This window comes from Diplotaxodon limnothrissa, linkage group LG1 (assembly GCF_057381915.1).
Source record: "Diplotaxodon limnothrissa isolate DT_005_m linkage group LG1, D_limnothrissa_male_GT1.1, whole genome shotgun sequence".
NCBI lineage: Eukaryota > Metazoa > Chordata > Actinopteri > Cichliformes > Cichlidae > Diplotaxodon > Diplotaxodon limnothrissa.
The window spans coordinates 17,755,471-17,777,606 of NC_140596.1; the positions used below are offsets into that span (position 1 = coordinate 17,755,471).

Consider the following 22,136-nt stretch of genomic DNA (forward strand, 5'->3'; position numbering starts at 1 on the left):
CTCACTTTCATTCACTCCGTGTATCCTTTGCTTAGCTCTGTGCTCATCTTATGAAATGCCTTTCTCTCTCTCTTCTCTCTCTTTCTGCGCTTCTGAAGCAGTGCTCAATCTTGCGCTGCAGCGCAACAGGAAGCCATTTAGAGTGAAGTCCCCACCATTGTTCCAGTCTGTTTCTCTCAAAAAGCTTTTATCGCTTCTACTAAGCGCTCTGCCAGGGGGAGAAACAAAGATTTGTTGATGGTTTGCTGCTACTAAAATTGCACCCTGGAGGTCCACACGCTTAACATGTGGAACATGTAATAAATTAGGAAAAACGATATGCAAACGTGGATGATGGAGGATGTTCCTGTGAGTGATGACAGTGGGGCATGTACCATGGCAGGGACACTGCCATTTCCTCTTTGCTATCTAAAATCCCTCACTCGAGCTTTCCTGTTGATCTTAAACCTTTTCTTTCTTTTTTCCTTCGCTTTCCTGGAAACAATCATGTCTGTTTAAGCCCAAGTCTGTAGTTGTGAATGTCACAACAACAGTTAATAATGTTTATTTAATGTTTAACTTGACACAGCACAGCTTACAATTCATGCATAAATATTGCATTTGACTTGTAGAAAGACAGTAAGAAAATGCAAGACAAAAGGACCCATCTTATCAAGAACCAAGCACTACAGATGTCTGAAAGACACACAGTGGAACTAATGATATTGGGATTTGGTTCTCAAATTATTATTTTTAATCACCTCATTTAAGGAGTATATTATGACCATTGGTTTCTTAAACACTGAATATCAAATTAAGCTATGAACAAAAGAAAACCTTTTTGGGGCGGGGGGTATGTGAAGAAAACAAAACAAAATGAAAAAATCTGAATCACAATGGGCAACACTATAAATATAAAAAGTGCCTACAAACTTTTTTAAATGTGAAGATTTACATTTTATTGACATTCATTTTCTTTGTCACATTATCACAAACATCTTTATATAAAATATTTGGATAAAAATCAGGCAAATAGATTCTGGAGTCATCAGCATATTACGCATAATATAGTCTCACGCTTAGAAGGGTGTGCCTTTCTCTTGACTTGTTCAATTCTGTCTTGTTTAATGCTAAGAATCCAAGTCTGTTCCTTGACCCTTGCTACGGTAAGCTACTTTTGGATAATCAGTGAACATAAGTTAAAGTTAATTGCCATGTCACAATGTCACAGACACCACAGACTCGCCATTGAGGACTATGTGTGGGAGGCAGTTGTAAGAGGATTACAGGGACCAGATGTCTGTCTGTTTAGTTTGGCTTTAGTCCAGGCAGGTTCAGGTCGGACTGACCGCCAAGGTGAGTTCCCAGGAAAAAGAAGAAAAAAGAAAAAAAAAGAATTTATGTTCCTGAAAATGCATCTTGTTTTATTAGAAGCCACGGTGTTGCCAGGTACTGACAGTTACACTGATGAAAATCATAAGACCAGTGAGAGCATGTAGTACAGCATATGTTACCATGCAGGGGTAGCAATATCACCCCATAACTTCAAGACAGTGCTACACTAACAGGCAAGCAATTTCTTTTTCTTTTTTTTTTTTGCATAATATTACACTATAACCTTTATGTAAATAATTTAAAATGCTTCCTGAATTATTCATCAAAAGTGGCTATAAAGCCAAGGAAGCACTCAATCTGGCGGTATTCCATTTTTTTTAATGTTCTTTACTATAGTAACTATATGTATTTATTGAGAATACATCACTGCATTTCTTTGTTGATGCCCAGCTAAATGCATAATGTGAACATATACAGTCTTCTGAGCACAGATGAGGGCTCATTGGTGTTGCCACTATGTCTACAAGTTATGGTTGCACAGTAGTGCACAGCTGCTTATGATATACAAATATGCTTTTAAAGCTGTACTCATCTATAGTGAAGCATGTTTATGTGACGATGAAGAACCTCCTTGGGTTTCAACATATCTGTTGTGTGGTGAAAACCAGCTACGACTGATCTATAGCTGCTCTTACAGCAGCATACAGACTTTATCCTAGAGATAGAGTCTAAACATATACTGTTGCAGTTGAGAGACCACACAAGATATTGCAGATGTGCTCCCTACTTAATTCCCCCAACCTCCAGTTGACAACTTTGTAATATCCATGCTAAAGTCATCCTCTCCTGCCTGCATGTGGCTGAGTAGAGACTTGAGTTGGATACCGTGAAGGTTTTGGGACTGGAGCAAAACCTTCACCTACTGTATAGGATCCTGAAGGTATATTATGTCTACTCTGTCCATACCAAGGACTGAAGGCACCCATCAAAGCCTTTTGTCAGCCTGTCACCATCTCTTTTCTGTGTGACTTATGTCCCCTCAGGCATCTTTGGGGCTCCATTACCTTTGTGTGTATTGTGGGAATGCCAGGACCTTCCCGTGTGTAGAGCATGTGGCTCAGATTGATGGGCAAAGGTCTAACTGTGACCTGGCTCACTTTCGCTTTGAGCACATACAGATTTATATGGTGCAGGGATGGGAGAGGATACAGAGACACTCAAGGGAAACATTTAGATGACTGATTTACAAGCATACAGTTCCTGAAAAATCCTTTAAACGAGGACAATGGATTTTTTTGTACACATACACAAAAAATTGTCATTTAAAACCTGTTAAAATGACAATCAGAAGACTCCAAGCGGTAAACAGACTTTAAAAAAAAACTTTTATGTCACAGCGGCAGTGTTGAAAGGATGACTTATGATCTAAAGGTTAAAGTTAGTTTCACTTACGTATTGGGCAGCTGTGCAGTGTTTCACTGCTGGTAGGAGAAATGTGCCACATTTGTGATCTGTTGATCCGTGTTTTTTTATAGAAATTATAATAAACACTCAACAAGACGCTTATTATTTGCACAAAAAGAGAATTTTGCTATACTGTCTGGGAAAACTATGCCAGCCTACTTTCTATAGTCGTGGCTTTCTCTCCATTTCCACATTGAAACACTTGAACACATTCAGTTGTCAGTTCATTGGGTTGAGGAGCGTAGTGTTTTTTTCCCTCCAGAGAAACTGTACAGCGCCTTGAGCAGAGAGCTAAAGCTTTGTAATCACTGTCCTGTCTCAGCCTCTGCATTTCTCTGTCTGTGTTTTTTGTTAGTATTGGAGCTGACAGCCTCTCAGCGCAGGATGGGCTTTGAACCTGGGGGCTCCTCTCTCTACCAGAGGCTAATCGCTACTTCAGAACAGGGGACTGCCCCTAAACAAACATTTACTGTTGTAAAAAGAGGGTCAGCCCCTAACGATGTGGGTCAGCGGGGCCTTTTTACTGCACAGCCTTTATGGAGACGGATGCCAGAGATGGACAAATATCATGACATTAGCTGTCAGCAGCACCAGAAGGGGCCAGATCCAGTCATACTTTAATAGCTGTTTGTTGGTGGAGAGGAAGAGCCTCATAAAAGAGGAGACTCTTATCTTCTGCGGACCCTGTGTGCTTGTGTCACAGCCAAGATTGACCACAATGAATCACCACCAGACTGATTCAGGCCAGAGATGGACTGCACTCCGTCTAATTGCAGTGCATACTTCCATCTACAATGGCCTACAGAAGGAATTATAAAGTTACATTAGCATTAGAGTCTAGCTGTCTTTATAGCATATTCCACATAGGTTATTTGTCAACACTGCATATACATTAGTTTAGGTGTCATGTAATACAATGATATTTTGGACAGCATAATCAGTTCATCCAACAAGGTTTTATTTGGTGACAGCGCTGAGGGTCTTTCTCAGCCTGAGGATGTACACTCCCCACCTCCACATGCTCACACCTTTAACGACTTCTTAAATGTCACTGAATGTCAGGCGGGGGGATAAAAGCAGAGGACCTCCTCCTGCTTGCCAGTGATCCTCTGTAGTTTTTACTATGCTACAGTGCTGCCGGGCAGGACATATGCACTCAGGTGTGGCCCAGATTTCACCGGACCGGCTGGTGACATGATTTAATGCATTCACTACTAAGGAGCCAAGTGAGAAGAACTCCTTGTCAGTGGAAGAACACTGATTGAGCACAGCATGCACCAACAAATGTATCCTTTGTGCATGACACTTAGGAGAAAAATCATCCATCACGCGTGGTTTCATACAGTATAACACTTCAAAATAAAAAGTAGGCACAGAACCAGGACCTTCACAAAAACCACACTATTTACTTTCCTTTGTTTCAGAAAGATTTAAAATCATTGTAAGTTGACTGTGTATTCCCTGCGGAATGGGCTACTGCTGTGATGAAATAAGCATCAACTCTGCTCAATTTTCCATTGAGCTAACCAGGCAGCTCATCTCCATTAGTGTTAGTCTAACCAGCTCCGCTCTGGATCTCTTTAGCTGTGATCTCGCCAGAAGCCAGCTGGGTGTTATATGTGTGTGTGCGCATGTGGGTTTGTGCGTGAGCTTGTGTGATTTTGTGAGAGCTCAGTACTCTGAGCCCTACAGCTGTGAGAGATCTGAGTGTAAGGCCATGACGGGGCTCAGTTAAGCTCAACAGCGTGAGCCTGTATCAATTACGCTGCAACAGCGATACGGACACAGTGTGCGGTCTTCAAAGACAAAGACTTATGACCGCCCAGCGTCTCAGTTCCTCTGGCCACAGAGTCAGCTGGATAACCTTCAGACAACACACACTCAGTAGGGGGTGGAGAAAGACACAGAGAGACGATTTTAATACTATGTGCTAAAAGCATTACAGCTTACGCACAGTTCTTTTCATAGAGATGTAAATCTACTCAAATAAGAGTTCAGAGTTTGAACATTAATATAGCGTTAAGTATTGCATTTTACATTAATTGTGCTGAACTAGAAAACCACAGGCAATTATCTAACTTTGCCAATGTTTACAGTCTAGACTGTAAAGTCTGTTACAGTACTCTGCAACAATCCTACACATCTTTGAGTACATAATAGAGTAACTTTTGCAATTAAGGAGTTTGAAGTGAAATAACATAGGACAATGAAGGACAATGGTACCTGTCTCACCTCTCTGCAAAAAAATCTGTGGTCGAGCACTCCTTTGAACATCCTATGGATCTAGGTCCAGGGCTGGAGACTAGTGGTATAGATGTATAGATGAGCTATAATCCATGCAGGTGTTTCTCTACCTAAAATCTTCTTTCCAATATCTTTGTACCTGCACATCCAATATTGCTCAAAAGGCAAGCCAATTCCTTTGAGGATATCACCAACTTTGAGAAATTCCAAAGGCAAAACTGTCACGCACATTATGTCTGGTATTTTCCTCTACTCCAGTTAAAGAAATGACTGCTGTATCAACCAGTCAGCTGTGGACTGTAGGGAATGTAAAGGTGTATGTGTGTGTGTGTGTGTGAAGAGTGGTAATGAATGAAGGTAAATGGCAGGGTATGAAGCACTTCCTATCGTAATTTCACACTTGTCAGCTCTTGTGAGGAAACTTCACCTTTACACAAGGATAGCAGAACAGGCCAGACTATAGAAAACAGAGAGAATATGTCTTCATGTTGTGAGATAAATTCTCTATGCAAAGAATTTCCCTTGCAAATATGTCCTGTTTTTAAATCCAGTAAAATAGTGGTGTTTTGACAACATTTCAGTTGTCAATCAAAGGGTATTTAATGAATACACAATATGCATTTAAAAAGTCAAGCCAAAAGACTGTAGCATTGTATACATTGCTTTATAGAAGCAGGTGGCACGGAGTTAAGTTGTCGTGTACGTGCACAGGCACACGCGCACATGCCCATGCACACATTAAGTTGGGTGGTATCTCATTAAACTCTGAGGTGGGTGCGTTAAGTGCAAGCACATGATATCCATTAAAGTCGCTTCTTAAACCACATTAATAAAATTCATCACTGCTTGATGGGAACTGCTTTTCATTATTAATCCTTGTGCATGTATGAGTTAAATCCTCACAGTGACTGTGTGATGAAAGGACCCTATCATGCTCACGTTCCAGGACCATACAGCCGATAATCTCCAGCTAAATTGAACCGTTCCTTTATTATTTTTAATTATTTATTATTTTTATTTTTATTTTTTGGCAGTCAAGCTCCAGTTAACAACAAGAACAGGGACAACAGTCACCCCGAGCCTAATTCCTTCAGTTAAAAAAAAAAAAAAAGAATTGTTTTATGCATTGTTTAACATACACAACAATAAACATTTATCCTCAGTGTAAATTTTAGCTTCGGTCTGTTCAAACATTTATTTTCAGTCAACGCATTTACTCATAATGTATTAAATGAGAGACAGACGTTATACAACTCTCTGCTGATGCAGCACTATCCATATTCATGTTCCATGCTTTTCACTGAGCCCTTCAAACTTTTGTAAGTGCATTACTAGGAAAATCATTATCGCTTCTATAACATTTACTCCAAACAAAGCTTAAAAGCTAAATTTAAAGTACAAAAAGAGATATTCCAATATTAATGATATTGATTAAATATGGACGGAGCTGAAAAAATAATCAATTGATTCATTTGCACATGTCAGCTTCTATCTATCTGTTTAATATGTGATGCGAGTTAGGGAGCATGAAAAGTAAGTGTTTTCGTTTGTGTGAGCACGAGAGAAACAGAGCAGGGATGAGGAAGGGGTGAGTAGAGGGAGGATATGGGAGCCTTCTCGGGGGACCTTAAACAAACTGACTAAAGTGGTCCTGTTTTCTGATCAGGCACAGAGAGGAGAACACTTAGCACTGCTAGAGACACTCTAAACAGCCACTGAGGAATTAGCCTGTTACTGGGGAACTTCACAGCTCCAGTACTGGGCTGTGTCCCTGACTAAGTAATACAGAAAATAGAACAGACAATAAACAGCAATAAACAAGTGCAAGCATGCACACGGCTATTCATACTCCACCCACACTCGTTCACACATACACAGGTGCAGCAGGATGTTCTCTGTGTATCCAGCACTCTGGATAGTTGTCTCAAACCAGCACAGATAAACATATAAGTACAAAAAACCCAGGATACCATATGCAGAACGGTTTCTCTGAGGAAAAGTTGCAGATAATGAATGGGCCCCTCACACATTTCATAAAAGTGTTGCATGTGACTTAAAGAAAAATATGTTTCCACTGAGGAAAAGCGATGACCTTATTCCTTCTCCGTGTCCTCCGTGTACAGTTTCCCCGCATCGCCAGGTTTGTGCAAACAAAGATGAGTTTAAACTTGGGCCCCATGATGTCAACACAAACACAGGATAGAAAGTTCATCTTTAATTAGGTGTCCCCCCTTTTCTAAAGTTCATTTCAATTAGTCCCACCTCGGCCCCACTTTCAGGTCTCAGTGATTTGTCAATGCCTCAACTTTTATGTAGTGCAGTGTGGTCACAATGCAGCATGCAAACAGGCGCGTGTATGTTTTCTGCATGCGTGTTGCTGTTTATTCTGTTTGTGTGACCTCGACCAAAAAAAGAAAAGAAAAAAGGAACTCCTGTGCCCTTGACATTTCTTTCTTGTTCTTATGATGAATTGCAGGGGTTATTTACTAGTTCACAGGAGAGAATCCCAGATCCCTGCTTTGTTACCAAACGCTCAAAAAGAATGTAGAGACATACATAAAAATAACTGCTCTGGAACTTTAACTGTTTTAACTGAAACGCTAGTGAGAAATGCACAAGGTGTACTACTATTAACCTCAAATTATTTTGCAATTTTCTAAATTAGGACATTAATATTTCTAGAACACTTAATGATTTTGTTAATATCAAGAACATGATTTGTTAGTTAAAAGACTTGGACAATAAGAAAAGGTCTTCTTAGTCACATCAGAGAAGCAGTTCAGTTGCTGATTTGAAGTTTAATAGAAGTGTTGTTTATACAATAAGCACTTTTAATCAAACGCTGTCAAGTGCCAGTGGGCTGTGTACAAATCAAGCATCAAGAACTGTTAAAGAAATATGTCTCATGATTTACTGTATATCAGCGTCTCATGTAGGAGCCTTGATAAATAGCCTATAGGTACTGTATAGGATCCTGAAGGTATATTATGTCTACTCTGTCCATTTTGTGACACCCTAACATAAGCCGATCAATCAGCTGTAATGAAACCCATCAGGTCACCTTTGAAATTTATCATTTTTTTTTGTGAGCGTAAAATGAAACGCCCCTTGATGGTATGGATGCTAAATTTAGATTACCTATGCTATATGCAAACATATGTCTCCCCCTCCCCCCTCACAAAAAAAAGGGGGGGGTTGGGTTGTGAATTATGCTGAGATACCGAGGCCATATGCTCATGAACTTGTGGAAGGCGAGTCTCAGATGAGACATTTGACTTTGTTTTTGCTTTTTTTCCCCCTTTGCAGCAACTGTTCTGTTTAAACATAAAATTATGCTCTTTTGTTAAGAGCAAAGTTGAAAATGTAAACGTAACATATAACAGTGCTTTGTTGCTCATCAGCGAAAGAAAAATTGAGCAATCACCTGAGTGTTTGACTCGCTTTCACCCTGTGGTGTGCTTTCCTCTCTTGCTAAGGTTTGAGGTGCTTAGCATCTCTTGTTTGCACACAATCCGTCTGTGATTATTGCCCGCTTCAGGCTTCATGCACAGTGATGCGTCTTTTCACAAAGCAGCTTAATTTGCATAGATTTTGCCAAGAACCTCTCAAGTCTTTAGGAGTGTGCTTAAATGAGCAATCATAATGACAGATCTTCCAGTTTGGTAAAGGCATGCGATATCAGTATCAGCTGAGTTGCACGCAGTAAATTGGCTCTTCAAGTCAGAGAAGGCTCACAAGAACTTATAAATAAATTTGTTCTGATGTGGTGGGAGGATTTCCAACACTTTAGTGAATTTTCCACAAGTTTTCTTGAATAGTGAGCGCAAACCTGTCTAAGTGCACTCCAGGTCCAACTCTACGGTTCACTTTCTGCAGATGGCACACAAAAAAGTCCTTATTCGAGCATTTGCAAAGAAATAAGCTTCTCTTATGTGTTTGTTGATTTGTTTATTTATTTCTTTATTTTGTTGTTGTCATTTTTTTTCTGCTGAACACAGCTGGTTGGGCTCCGCCATGCATAAAGGCCCAATATGGCTATGTCTGTAAATCGGAGTCCGGGGGCCACAAGACAGAAAAGAGGGGAGAAACACCCGGCGAAATTTAGCGCACGATGGCTCCCAGCGGGCATCATTTGGGGACCAGAGAGATTTTTTTTCCTCATTCTCTTTTTTCCCTTTTTCCTGCATGGTGAGCAGGTTGGAAAGCTCAACCCTAACGTTGCTGCTGACACAACCACTCAGGGACGGCTGTAACAGCTCTCTTAGCATGGCACCTGTTATTGAGCCATCAGAGGGAGAAAGAGAGAGCGAGAGAATGAGAAAGAAAGTATTGCGGGGTGGGGGGGTGGGGGGGGGGGGGGTAAGTGTGGAAGCAGGAAGGAGTGAAACTCAATTGTAATTTCAGGGTTGTCACAGTTCTCAGAGCCTGTAATTCTGCTGTCGTATTGGCGAGTGGACATACTACACTGACTCTTCGTGCTGAGACTGATCTCATCTTCACAGTGCTGCCTTCCTAAATTTTCATTCATCTCAAATCAAGTAAACAAACTGATTATAATTAGATTCACATCAGGTTACTTTGTAAACAGAGAGCGGTGTGTGTCTACGTAGCGGTCACACTCCTGCTCTTACTCTTTCTCCGCTGTTGTGTTTGTCTGGCTTAACACATTTTCTTCCCACTGTCTCTTTTCCATTTTATTGCATCTAAAATTACTTGGACAATCCAGTCTGCCTTTTATGCAACTCCTTTTCATTTGTCTTCATCCCCTGAATACAATTGGCTTTTGGAGTGAAGTGATTCATAATGCTTTCATCAATGATTCTAAGACTCCCTATGTCTCAAGCCTTACGAAGATAAATGAGCTAGTGTACAGTCAAAGAGGAAGTAATAATAGCAGTGTTTTTCATTCATGATCTATTTTCTCTTGAAATGATAACACGATAGAGAACAGAGACGTTTCAAGGATTTCCATAACAGGTCAACATAACTGATAGTTGAGAGAAATCGTACAAATATCGGTGAAGAAAACAAAGACAAACACTAGTCTTGTTTTTTTCAGTTTGAGACAATCATAAGAGGTGCAAGGCAAGTTGTTGTCCACTCAAGCAAAGCAGCTGCATTCCTCTGCAGAGCAATCAAAATGGATTAAACCAACCACGCTCCAGCTGCCTCCACGCAAATCAGATATGCCTGTGATGATGATAATCAATCCATAATAAAATAACACAACATAAATCTGATAGTGTTGTTCCAACAATTTTAATAACATAGATTTAAATATTGCCATGTGCACTGGAGTGATTTATTGACGAAAAAGTGCTATCAAGCTTATATACACCCCGTTCCTGGTTGCCCGCCAATAATGCCATTAACTGCATTGTTCAAACTCATTATGTGATGAGAAACACAATAATAATCGCAGGACTACAAACGCACAATTTCTCCCATTGAGCTAATCACTTTCGCTAGCATTATTAGTCTCTCTTCCTCTCTCTCTTTCTCCCTCCCCAGTTCTCTTTCGCCATAAATCCTGGGAGAGGCGGGTGTATAAATCCCTAGCGCTGAATTAGTATTGTAATTTCTGGTATCCATGCATGCTTTGCCAGCACAGACTTTGGAGTTATTAATCTGGGGAGACAGGTGCCACAGAAACAATATGCTGAGCGGTTGGCCTGGATACTGGGCCGACCCCACCCAAGTTTAAGTCCTCAGTGCATTCAATTAAAATTACAAGGCATGGACTGAAGCCTGCTTTTAGAGAAAATAAACAATCAGAGAACTGCAGGGATTTTTATATGTTTTATTATTGTAAGTTACTTTAAAAAAAAATGCGAACTTATAAAAAGTAATATGGAACTTAAAAGTGGTGGAAAAAATGGCTGTTTTTTTCTCTTTTGGCATATGCATTGAGACTTCTTTTAAGTCCTATAATGTGCAAGTCAATGTGGTTTGCCACATTTCTGATAGAAAAACTGTTACCGCACACATTTGGGCGACCGACGAACACAACAGATGAAACACTTTGTTTGCTTTTGTTTAGGCATGAACTCTTCTCCTAATACAAGCCTTTTAAGTGATCAAAAAGGCCTGGCAATATTTGGTGTTGTCTGCGTGAAGAGGGGGAGGCAAAAGAAGTGTCATCGAGTGATATACAGCTCTAGTCCTCTGTCACACAGCGCAGTGTCTGCTGGGAAATAATCTGACATCTTGCGCTCGACACATTCAAGCGATGAGTACAGCCGGGTGGAGGAAAAAAAAGGAGGCGGGGGGAGAAGGAGAGATGGAAAGCAGAGTGATGGGACAAAGAGGCGAGGGAGGAGAGAGACTCCGGAAGAAGTAGGAGTGCGAGCAGAAAAGTGAAAGGAGAGAGAGGACACAATCAATTCACCAGCCCCGTCTCCATCATGTCATCGCCTGTCAGCATAGATTTAAGAATAAACCTTTTGAGAGACCTTCCAGAGCTTTAGTCTGATCGATGTCCTGGCAGTGTTGGCCCAGATGTCACTGACATGAATCACATGGCCTTCCATCAACTCATCACTGGGAACTATCTGACCCTACTCTTCACTATTCTAAGTTTGTAGTGGCACCCATTCTGTAATCTTGTCTTATATCTATACACGAGTATCCACATATAATCCTACACAACCCAGACAAACTAGTTCAGATGCTAACCTTGCACCCATTACTAATAATATCCCAATGGGACAGAAAAGTGAAAGCGCATATGGGCAAAATCATTAGAAAAAAACAGAAAGCAATAGTGACGGGGTGAATAAATGAAGTCATTAAGCATGTGTTTGTGGGAGCCTGACTCCCATATGACAGTGCAGGGTGGCAGGATGCTTCCTCCGCCTTTTGCCATAAACAGACAAACAGATTGACTTGATCGTCTCTCTCCTATGGGCGGCTTTTCGCCTACTTTCTGGGGACCACTTAGGACTTTGGCTCCCCTGACTCTCCAGAGAGAATGCTGCTTGTGCCACTGCAGTGCATGGCATGGCTTCTCTTAATTAATCATTAGCTCTATCAGATATCAGACTGATATAAAAGCTGATATTAAACCATTTAGTCTGTATCCACAAATAAAATGACATGTATTGTGTTAATAATTTACTGAAAGCTGTCAAAGAAATAGAAAATGTTTATTTAAGGTGTAAATAGTTGCTCTCTTTTTCTTTTTCTTCCTTAGTTTACCAGCTACAGTATAGTATGGAGGATTTTTTTTATTATCACCACATTTGCCTGAAACCATTTGATGTAAGTAAAATTCCAGGCCCAAATGTGCATACTTATGGCTTTCTGCTGACCCAGCTGTCAAGGATGTGGACTGGCAGCTTCAACAAGAAACACTATCCTGTCTGTTGTGAATTTCCGGACTGAAAACACTGCCTTTAAAAATAAAAACTGATGAACTCATGAATCATCAAATGTTTTTATATATATATATATATATATATATATATGCCAAGAGTATCATGTTTGGTCATACTCTTGGCATAAATAACATTTTTGTTCTTCGAGTCTTCAGTAGCGAAATTAGTGCTCACCAAGGTGATTTTTAACATAGGCAATACTGCTCTAAATGCCTGAGACAGTTTAGGTTCATTGCTAAAAAATGTTAATGACTGGGCCCTATAATAATAATCCAGGATAAAATGAAGTGTTAAAAATCATATCTGTCAGCAGAGTGGAACAAATTCTCCTCTCTGGCCAATGGAAAGAGAAAACCACTGTGACTCCATCTCCGCAGCGCATAGTGGAAAATCTACCTCTGAGTTCAAAACCTTATGAAATCATGAAAAAAAATGTTCAGTTTCATAGATGAAACTGAGATAAAATTGACTCTTTCCTCTCTCACCGTGTTTGTGTAAGATACGTGAGCTGTTATTTTTACTTCCGTTAGTTCAGTCCTTCCCCACCCTCTCACTCTGTCTCGTTATGTGAGTGATGTTACCCATCAGTGTAGTGCATGTGTTGTAAAACTGTCAGCCACTGAAAGATTGACTGACATGGTCAGCCCTAAGATTACCACCATAGAACAAGCAGGGGTAGAGAGAAAGAGATACAAACTGAAAGACGTGCAAAGGGGGGGACATGAGGGGAAACAGGTGCGTTTAGACAGCCACGTTTTATTTTACTTTCTTCTGTGAGCACTGATCAAATCCGGCACTAAAACCATAAAACAAACACTGTTAGCATTAAAAAGAGTGAAAAGAATGAAAAATAAAAGACTGATCTACAGACAAGGAGTGTTCCCGTGCAATTTCCAACAGCTGTTGATTCAAAGGGAAAAACTTTATTTGGTCCAGATGGTCTCAGTCAGTGGCAGAATGAGAGAGCTGACTTCATTGGCTCCAGCCATGTGTTTTTCCTCCTGATAGAAATTAAAATGGTCGTTCGTTTGTCACCGCTCACTACACAGCTTAAAATGTAGCAATGAAACGTTCCTTGGCGATAATGCACCATAATTACTCAAACGCCTGTTCTTTATCTGCAGCAGAGGGAGGACAGAAGGAGCATTTCCTCAGATGAGATTTTAAAACCCAGAGAGCTGTCTCAACCCGCAGCAAAAGATGGAGAACACAGTCAAAAGCGTTGTTCTTTTTCAGCTGGAAAGAGACATAAGCCTGTCATCTTCTTGTTCAAACCGAGGAAAATGAAAATCCAAGTGTTGTACGACTTGTAATTCTTTTTTTTTTTTTTAAACAGGACACGTAGACAGTTTGATCAGAGCTTCTCTAGCTACAGAATGAGCCTGAGTATCTCTGCCTCCGATCAGATGTAACGGGCTGTAGTAGTGTGGTGTAGCAAGTATCCCGCTGTGATAAATGTATTTATTTTAGCAGTCTGATGGGTATTGATCTCTTCAGCGGCTCCTCCACAGGTTAACATTATGGGACCTTGGAAAGGAAGATAGTACGCGATTCTCAAAGAGCACACATCTCACACCTTACAAATGAGGTGAAAAAAAAGTCTGTTGTGGAGGTGTGGAAAGGTTAACAGTGGCCGTTTGACTGCCAGCTAAACGTAAAATCAGTCATTTATCGGAAATAAAAGTAAGAGTATCTTAGCAGATGCCGATGCCGAGATGAAAGACCTAACATGACAGAAGTTGAGTCACAGCAGCGTGAAACTGACACACAGTGGCGAGAAAAAGAAAAGAAAAACTATCCACATGACATTTTTTAAAGCTGTAATGTGCACATCCAAAGGCACTCATGAGTAGGCAGCAGAGGTATGAGATGAAGTAGAAGAGGTAGATGTGACCTGTGGTTGTTTGACTCAAGCATCCACTACAGCGAGGATGCTGCTTGTAGAGGACACGAGTGGAGCTCACTGAATCATACAAAAAGATATTTTGAATGGCTGATTGTGACTGGCCTAAAACTCAGCCGTGGGCGAAGTCCAGTCATAATGCTTTGTGAGAAATTTCACAAGCACTTGCTTTTCAGTTCAGTTTCACTCATGTATTTTTCTTTTGATCTCCCTGTCTAAGCCTTTTCATGTTAAAACTTTGACAAATGATTCACTGAGCTTTTTCTATGCCTATTGAAAATGTCAGCTGCATAGCCAAAAGAATTGGAATAATATGAATAAAAGTAAAACTATGACATTAAAACATATATATATATATGTATATGTATGAAATGCATTTGCATGTATAACTATTAGTTATACAATTAAATTTACAATTCCCCAATTTAAAAAGGGTTTCAGTTTTATTGAGTGAGCATATAGCATATAGTAATATTTTACATATTTATATTTTAAACAGAAAATGAAAATAATGTCGTCAGACTGAAGTGCAATGAAGCAAAATTTTATTTTTCTGTTCTGTAGATATTTATGTTTCTTAAATTCAAATGAACTCTACTACTCATGTGTAAACTGAGCTGAAAGGAAAGGGTGTTTTCTGGCATAATGTATTTTACGATGACTTTAAAGAAATCAATGTGTGTGCGTGCACTGGAATCAAAAATTTAAATATAAGAAGATAAATGTGGAAAGGCAAAAGAAGAAAATTGTATGAATGCTAAAAGTTATTTACCTCAATGTTTGGCTGTGCGGATGACGCTAAGTAGCCGCAGATTATGAAACACTAAAGGAATGTGGTGTTGCCCTCATTGTGGCTGATTCTTTGAACACAGGATCTGATTGGGTAATCCATGTCTCCGTTTAAGTTTTCTTAACAGGGGGACTGTAAAAGGTTAACCAGAATAATACAATGTTCACAGACATAAATGCTGAGCAGATATTATTAATAATAATAGTAGGGAATTTCCACACTTAAGTCTATTGTGATATCAAATCAAGGTCTATTCTGATTAGTGATGATTTGCGGTCGGTTATGAACACGTTCATGGTGATTTTATTGCGCATGCAATAAAGTTGTACATTCCTGGGTCACCTAAGTTTGCTAGAGACCATTTAAATGAATTCACAGAAAATCTGAGTACAATCAAATCTTGTTTTTTTTCTTCTTTTTTAATCTTGTTTCGCTGTTGTCTTTCTCACTCTCTACTCTTTCATCTGCTAGAGCTACTTTTAGTCACAATGTCTAACTCATATTTCAAAAATTCATTTAATGTTACATTAAGAATTTTTTTTCATTACATATTCTCTTATCTTTTCATGGCAAATAGATGTTTAAGTGGGGAGTGTTTTAGTCGGTGAGAATTTTTTCTCTTTTTTTCAAAAAAGGCTATCACCGAATGTACCACAAGCATTTGCATCTCAGGAAATGTGTCACCCTTATGGGACAGTCCCAGTACCAAGCACTGAATGTGGTCGATTGTTTCAATTCTTTTACTGGAAAAAACTATACGATTTTTAGAGATTACACTGTGCAAGCTATGGCTCTAAACTACATTACCTTTTTATTATTTTTAGTTTTCATTATGTTACTCGACGGTATGCTATATGTTTCCCTCTTCCAGTAATATTGCATTAGATTTCCAATATTCATGGTGTGTTTTTCCATCTTTCACAGATCAAGACTTCATGGGCTTTTTAGATGAAAAATTATCAATACAACATGAAGAATCAGCAAAAAACCAGTGACACATTGCCAACATGCTCTTGTTCCCGGTGCCAGCATCAATAATTCAAACACTAGCTCATAACTTTATTTTCAATGCATAATTGAGGCCAACCCGTGATGGTTGGTCTTTCTTTATTCAGCCATTTATATGTTGAGCAATTTTTAAACAATAAGAGCAGCAGTCCATTAAGCTTTTAACATCTCCCTTTCATATTCCAGTACACGCTGGAAAGTATGGACAGTGGCCTGTGCTGCTGCTTTACTCTGTGCTTTGTCGTCAGTGCTGTAAGTGGTGGATTGCTTTCAGGTGCTTTTTTTGTCTGTCGTTGTATCTAGTGAGAGCATGAAAATCTTAAAGTGATAACTGTGGGGAAAAGCTGTGGTGTGGAAGTGAAAAAAGTATAGACTCCACATTTAAAAAGTGTGGTTTGGAAAGGAAGGGGTCTCAGGCTGAGGTGAGAATTTGCACCTGCAGAAGCACTTCCATTTGTGCAGGGCATGGGTGTCTGTGTCTTTCTAGTAATTTACAGCATGCCTAATTCATTTCAAAGCTATTTTCTAGCTTTCTAAGTTGTTTTCACAGCTAAATATTTGCAGTGGAGAATGCAACTTGGAAGGGCACAACCACTACCCTGTGACTCATTATATGACCTGGCTACATTTATTATGTGTTTTGTACTACTGCTTAATAAATATTGATTTACTATTTTAATTACATGTTAATCTCAAAACACATAGGTACCAGGGTTATTACTCTCTCAAGTCATACTGCAAATTTCCTGTTTGCAAATATTTGTTGAGGATGACATCCTGAGAGGGCCATAAAAGTGAATAGCAATCATTAAACAGAGACTAGCTTTCTACAATATCTGCAAAAGTGTCAATATCAGCAGCACAGACTGACCCAGTCTTTAATCAATTGCTTTTACACTTCTTTGTCAAAAGCAATAATTTTCAGGGCATACACGCAAAAGATATAGGTAGAAATCTCAAAAGTCCCTTTCTGTATTTAAATATGGATTTAAGAAAAGAATCTTTAATGTTTATTTCATTTTCTCCTTAACTTAATAAAACCAAATAATCAGGTTTAAATTTCCTGACAAGCTTTTGAACTTTCCAAACAGACAGAATGACCCCAACCAATTTAATGAAAATGAATAATGACTCCAGTATTGTTTTGAGATAAGTGTAGTAAAATGTTAGTACAGTCCCAGAGCAACTCGTGATTGAACTGATATTAAATGAAAGCATGAAGAAAAGACAGATTAAAAGGTCCCTTTTTATTTATTTATTGTATGAATGAAATTATCCTAACCATTTAAAGACTCTTTTTTTTTTGACAGATTTGAAGACCTGTTAAAGCGGCTCTTTGAAACTAAGTCCAGGTAATAATTCTCCTAAAGGTTGCAATCTCTTCCGGTTGCTGTTCACAATGATGCAAATCGAATCAAAGGAATTTAAATAACAAGCATTAACTAAGCTGTGTGTGAACTTCTTGCTGTTGTTATACTAAATTATTTTCCAAACAAGAGGGACTTTTTCAGGCCTTCCAAGTTATTGAGTTTTAAAATGGGAGAAAACAATGGGGAAGGTAAAAGCTATTTTTTTCTCTGTACTAGAAGGTTTTTTTCCTTCTCTGTTGCACATAAAAAGTGCTTTGCGTGAAACCAGTAAACAGTAGTTCTTTCATAAGCACATGCTTGACATTTGTAGTTCAAAGACAAAATACTTGAAACTCAAACATCAATCAAACAAACTCAGATTATACCCTGGTAAAACAGTTCCCAGGAAGGAAAAGGAATAAATAAAATACAAACATGGAAATAAAAACTCATAGTTCCAACAGTATTCCATGTTCTTATTACTATAATTTATCATTGTATACTATCTGTAAACATATACTGTATATATACTGTCATAGTTTTGTTTTGTTTTTTTTTTTTTTTTGCTTGGCATGAAAACCTGCAGACCCCTTAGGCCCTTTCTGTATATGACTCCTAAAAGGTTATCATACAGCACTGGTTCTTAAACATTTCTAACATGTCCTCTTTCAAATGCCAGAAAAAGCTCAGATCTTAGAGTTTGTATCAATGTTTAACTAAATTAAAATATTAAAGGTGAATTCCAGTAAAATAAAGGTGAGCATGACACAATTGGCTGGCTGTAGTTAGTTCATCATATTTGCCTCGTATTTTTTCTTTGGTCATTTTGCCTGAACAAAAGTAAAAAAAAACATTTACTTTTGATGAGGGTGAACAACACTGAGTGTGTGTTTGGGAATAATCTATGCAGTATGTAGTATTCACATGGTTTGTTCCTGAGATCAAGGTGGCTGGTTTAATTGAGCCTGTACTGGACCCAGGGCTGAGAGTGCAGGCAGAGGAACATCGATAAACTATAAAATGGTTCCAATATAATCGATGTGGCTTTGTGAGCAGCTCCCTTGGGACTTTGATTTTCCTCTCAAACAACAATCCAGGATCTCTGGTCTTCAAAGCCAAACTCCATCTTTGCTGTTATTGTAGTTGTTGCTTTCCCCGTGTTTGAGTGATGTCACTGAGGTCGATTTCATCCCTGTCCATAAAGACTCTCCCACACTTGAATCACCCAGGAGACAGCTTCGCTTTGTCTGTGCAATGGTAACAACAACCAATAAAGGTCAATCTCCCATGGTAATGGCCAATTGGGTTTGTTCCCGTTATTGGCCCTCTGAGCAGTGGTCAACAGATGGAGAGCTGGCATCACTGACGCAAGTTACACTCCAACCTTCTGTATCCAGGCACTGCTGTGTGATTCTACTCATCTTCTCCCTCAGCTTGTGTTGGCCTGTACATTACTCTATCATGCACAGCTTTTGTATGAGGAGGACCGTCACAGTAGAGTCACAGGAGTGCTGCCAGTGAGGGCTAACCGTCTAACCATTTCAGCTAATTGCCTCATTAATGATTCACTGGTGTTAGGCTGCTCTAGCACTTCGCTGTGGGGAGCAAATTGTTCTGATTGGTTTGCCTCTGTCAATTATTGATGAGGCAGTGAGCTGAAGTGCTAACACCTGGCTTTAGAAGTCCAAGTGGCCCTGCATTCCCATCACATCCTCTGTTATCACACACCTTGGGACTACATTCTGTTTGGAGAGGATGTAGTCTTGACGGTAGCAGTTCTCTGAGAATGGACGTAGCATGCCCTGGGGTAATAGCTGTGAGCATGTTAGCTCAAAGAACACGGCTAGCTGATGTGCAAAAGCTGGACAAAAAAAGACAGTTGTAGTGATTTGTGCCGTAACTAACCGAAGGCAAACGCACGAAGAGGCACCACTGATGAAGCTAGACTGTGTACATGTATTTATATGCAACTACAAATAACAGCAAAATCTAAAATACTTGATTATAATAATGGAAAACTACTAGAAATCATAATCATAAATCATATTCTTAAGTGTATTTTACCATCACTCATCATGTCCTTAGGAATCATGTTAGGCAAAATTAAACAAAATATAAATAGATAAAAGTAAAAACATTTTCCACAAATGGATACAATGTAAATACAATGACATAAAAAATGTATAGATTCTACCAGCATCAGTGGAGCTGTGATGGTATGCAAAGCAATGCCAATACTTTGTTTATGGTGATTTATAATGGGTGCAGGCAGTACCTTTACAGTAGGGTCATGTAATTGGATCTCCAGTAGATAGCAGCTGAATTCCACTATAGTCTCTGTGTCTAATGGCCCACCCACAAAGACCTCCCTCTGGCCACATGAATCATTCTTTCACAGTGCACAAGATGCTGGAAGGTCTCCTGAAACTTTTTAGATACACACAACACAATAAAGAAAATGTGTAAAAAAAAATGTTTATGGTTCAAAATGGTAAATCACAACCAGACTAAATAATATTTTTAATAGAATTAAATTAGACTCACCCATGTTGTTAGTGAATTGCCTCATCTCTCCTTGGCCTTAATTGAAGCTGATTATAGAGTCAGCCCCCCATGCTGACGCCACTGTCACTCTGAATCTCAGCCAAGTGGGCTTTCCATGTACACTCACAGGGTGGTCATTCTGCCTTTGTTTTTACACTGGGACCAGTGACAGCAGAGCCCATCCCACACTTCAAGTGCAGTGACTGTTGCTTACTGTGTGTCACAATAAACCCTGGACAAGCACACACAGTTCAGACAAGGGTCCTGTATTGCTCACAATGTGGACTTCACTCACAGTCTTGAGGTGTACTTTGTGTGTGTGTGTGTGTGTGTGTGTGTGGGTGTGTGTGTAGGTGTGTGTGTGTGTTTACATATCTTTGTGGGGACCAAAAAGTTTACTATACTTGTGGGGACCAACAGCCCTTATGGGAACACAATGCCTGTCCACACGAGTTTGAAGGCATTTTTGAGACTCAAAATGTGGTTTTAGTGTCAGAGTTATAATTAAGTTATGGGTAGGTTTAGGGTAAGGGTTACGGTTAGGCATTCATTTTTGATGGTTAGGGTAATGGTGAGCAACTAGGGAAAGCATTATGTCGCTTAGATGTCACCACAAAGATATGAAAACACAACTGTGAGTGTGTGTTTGTATGTGTGCGTGCGTGTGTTCACGGCGTACATGGAAAAGCAACACTAGTCAATTGCAGTATGACTCCCACTTTAATTCTTGTCTTCCTTTCTTGTCCAACCCCTCCTCCCCCCTTTCTCTTTCTGTCTCTCTCCATTAACAGATAACCTAATGACTGAGCAGTGATGACATCAAAGCGACTGACCAATTGCACCGAGACACCTACAAAGCACAACATTCAAAATTATTTCCCGAAGAACAACAAACAAGGCCCGCTGGAATTCTTCAAAATCTCTACAGCGATTCTTGAAAAGCCTCTTACTACCCCTGTTTCCTTTCCCAATATTTTACCTCCAGCTTTTTTCTACAAAACCACAAAAATAAAAAAGAAATAAAATAAAATAAAACAAAAATAAAAATCACAGAGACTCATAATCAGGAGATGGTTGATTCTCTTCGATGGGAAGATCACTGATGCATGCTTCTGTAAATAGATCACAATAAAAACCCTATTCTTATTCCTAATATAGGAAACGTACCGAGTTGCTCTCACCAAATTCATAAACCTTCATTACTGTGAATAGAATACCCATGGTTCAATATTTTCCATATAAAATCAGTATTCTTACCTATTCAGAGCCAATGTAGCTATCATTTCAGATATTGCTTCTCTAGTCTTTGAAGTTAATTTAATTGTAAAAACTGTACTTACAATTGTTCTTATTCTCAGCCTAGTCTTCCTCTCCAGTATCCACACTAGTACGTGTAAATAGAGACAAATGAAGACAACCGCATGGATCAGACTTTAGTGTATATTTACCACGCTCTTAGATCACAAATCTCAGTATGTGGATATTTCAGACAACATTTTTGAAAGTTTAAAATAGCTGAAGATATTTTCTGATGGCCAGTGATTTAGTCTCAGATACCTGGATACTGTCTGAATAGATCAAATTTATCCGGCCACATTACAATGATTATACAACAGAAACTCCTTTGCTATCATCAGTGAATTCCATTGGGAAACAGGCAAATTGAACAGAAGAAGCAGGCAATTTCCCAAAGCCATGATTCTAACATAGCACCTCTAAGTATTAGGTTTAATATTTGATGTACTTTTTTTTTTCTTTTTGCTTTTTTTTATATATAATTTACAGATTTCTCCCATTGTCTTCTTATTTATTATTTTCTACTACAACAACTGCCCTGCCCTCTCATGCCCACTTCGTAACTGTTGTAGCAAAGCTGCTGTTAGCCTGAGAGGGACACGTTTTTTTCTTTGCATGGTTTGAAACTGTGCTCCAGTCCTGAGCCTACACAGGGGCAAAAGAAGACCTCAGTAACTGCAATGTAGAAATGAGGATTCTGGCCTCTGCCTTCAGTGGACTATGAAGCTAACCAAAAGGACTGACTGACATCGTACCAAGCCAATGAAGAGATGACCTCAAGGATTAGGCCCTCACTGGTGAAGACAGAAATCCTTTTGCATGGACAACAGGGATAATTTCTAGCTTGT

General features: G+C 39.3%; 1 protein-coding gene across 1 annotated transcript in view; it reads left to right on the top strand.

Annotated features, from left to right (window-relative positions):
• Positions 1-21,051, top strand: part of mafa (MAF bZIP transcription factor a) — a 67,163-nt gene extending 46,112 nt beyond the window's left edge. Inside the window, exon 3 of the mRNA XM_085354055.1 lies at positions 20,784-21,051. The gene's annotated coding sequence lies outside the window, so the exon portion shown is untranslated. The remainder of the gene's footprint in view (positions 1-20,783) is intronic.
• Positions 21,052-22,136: the final 1,085 nt, after the last annotated feature.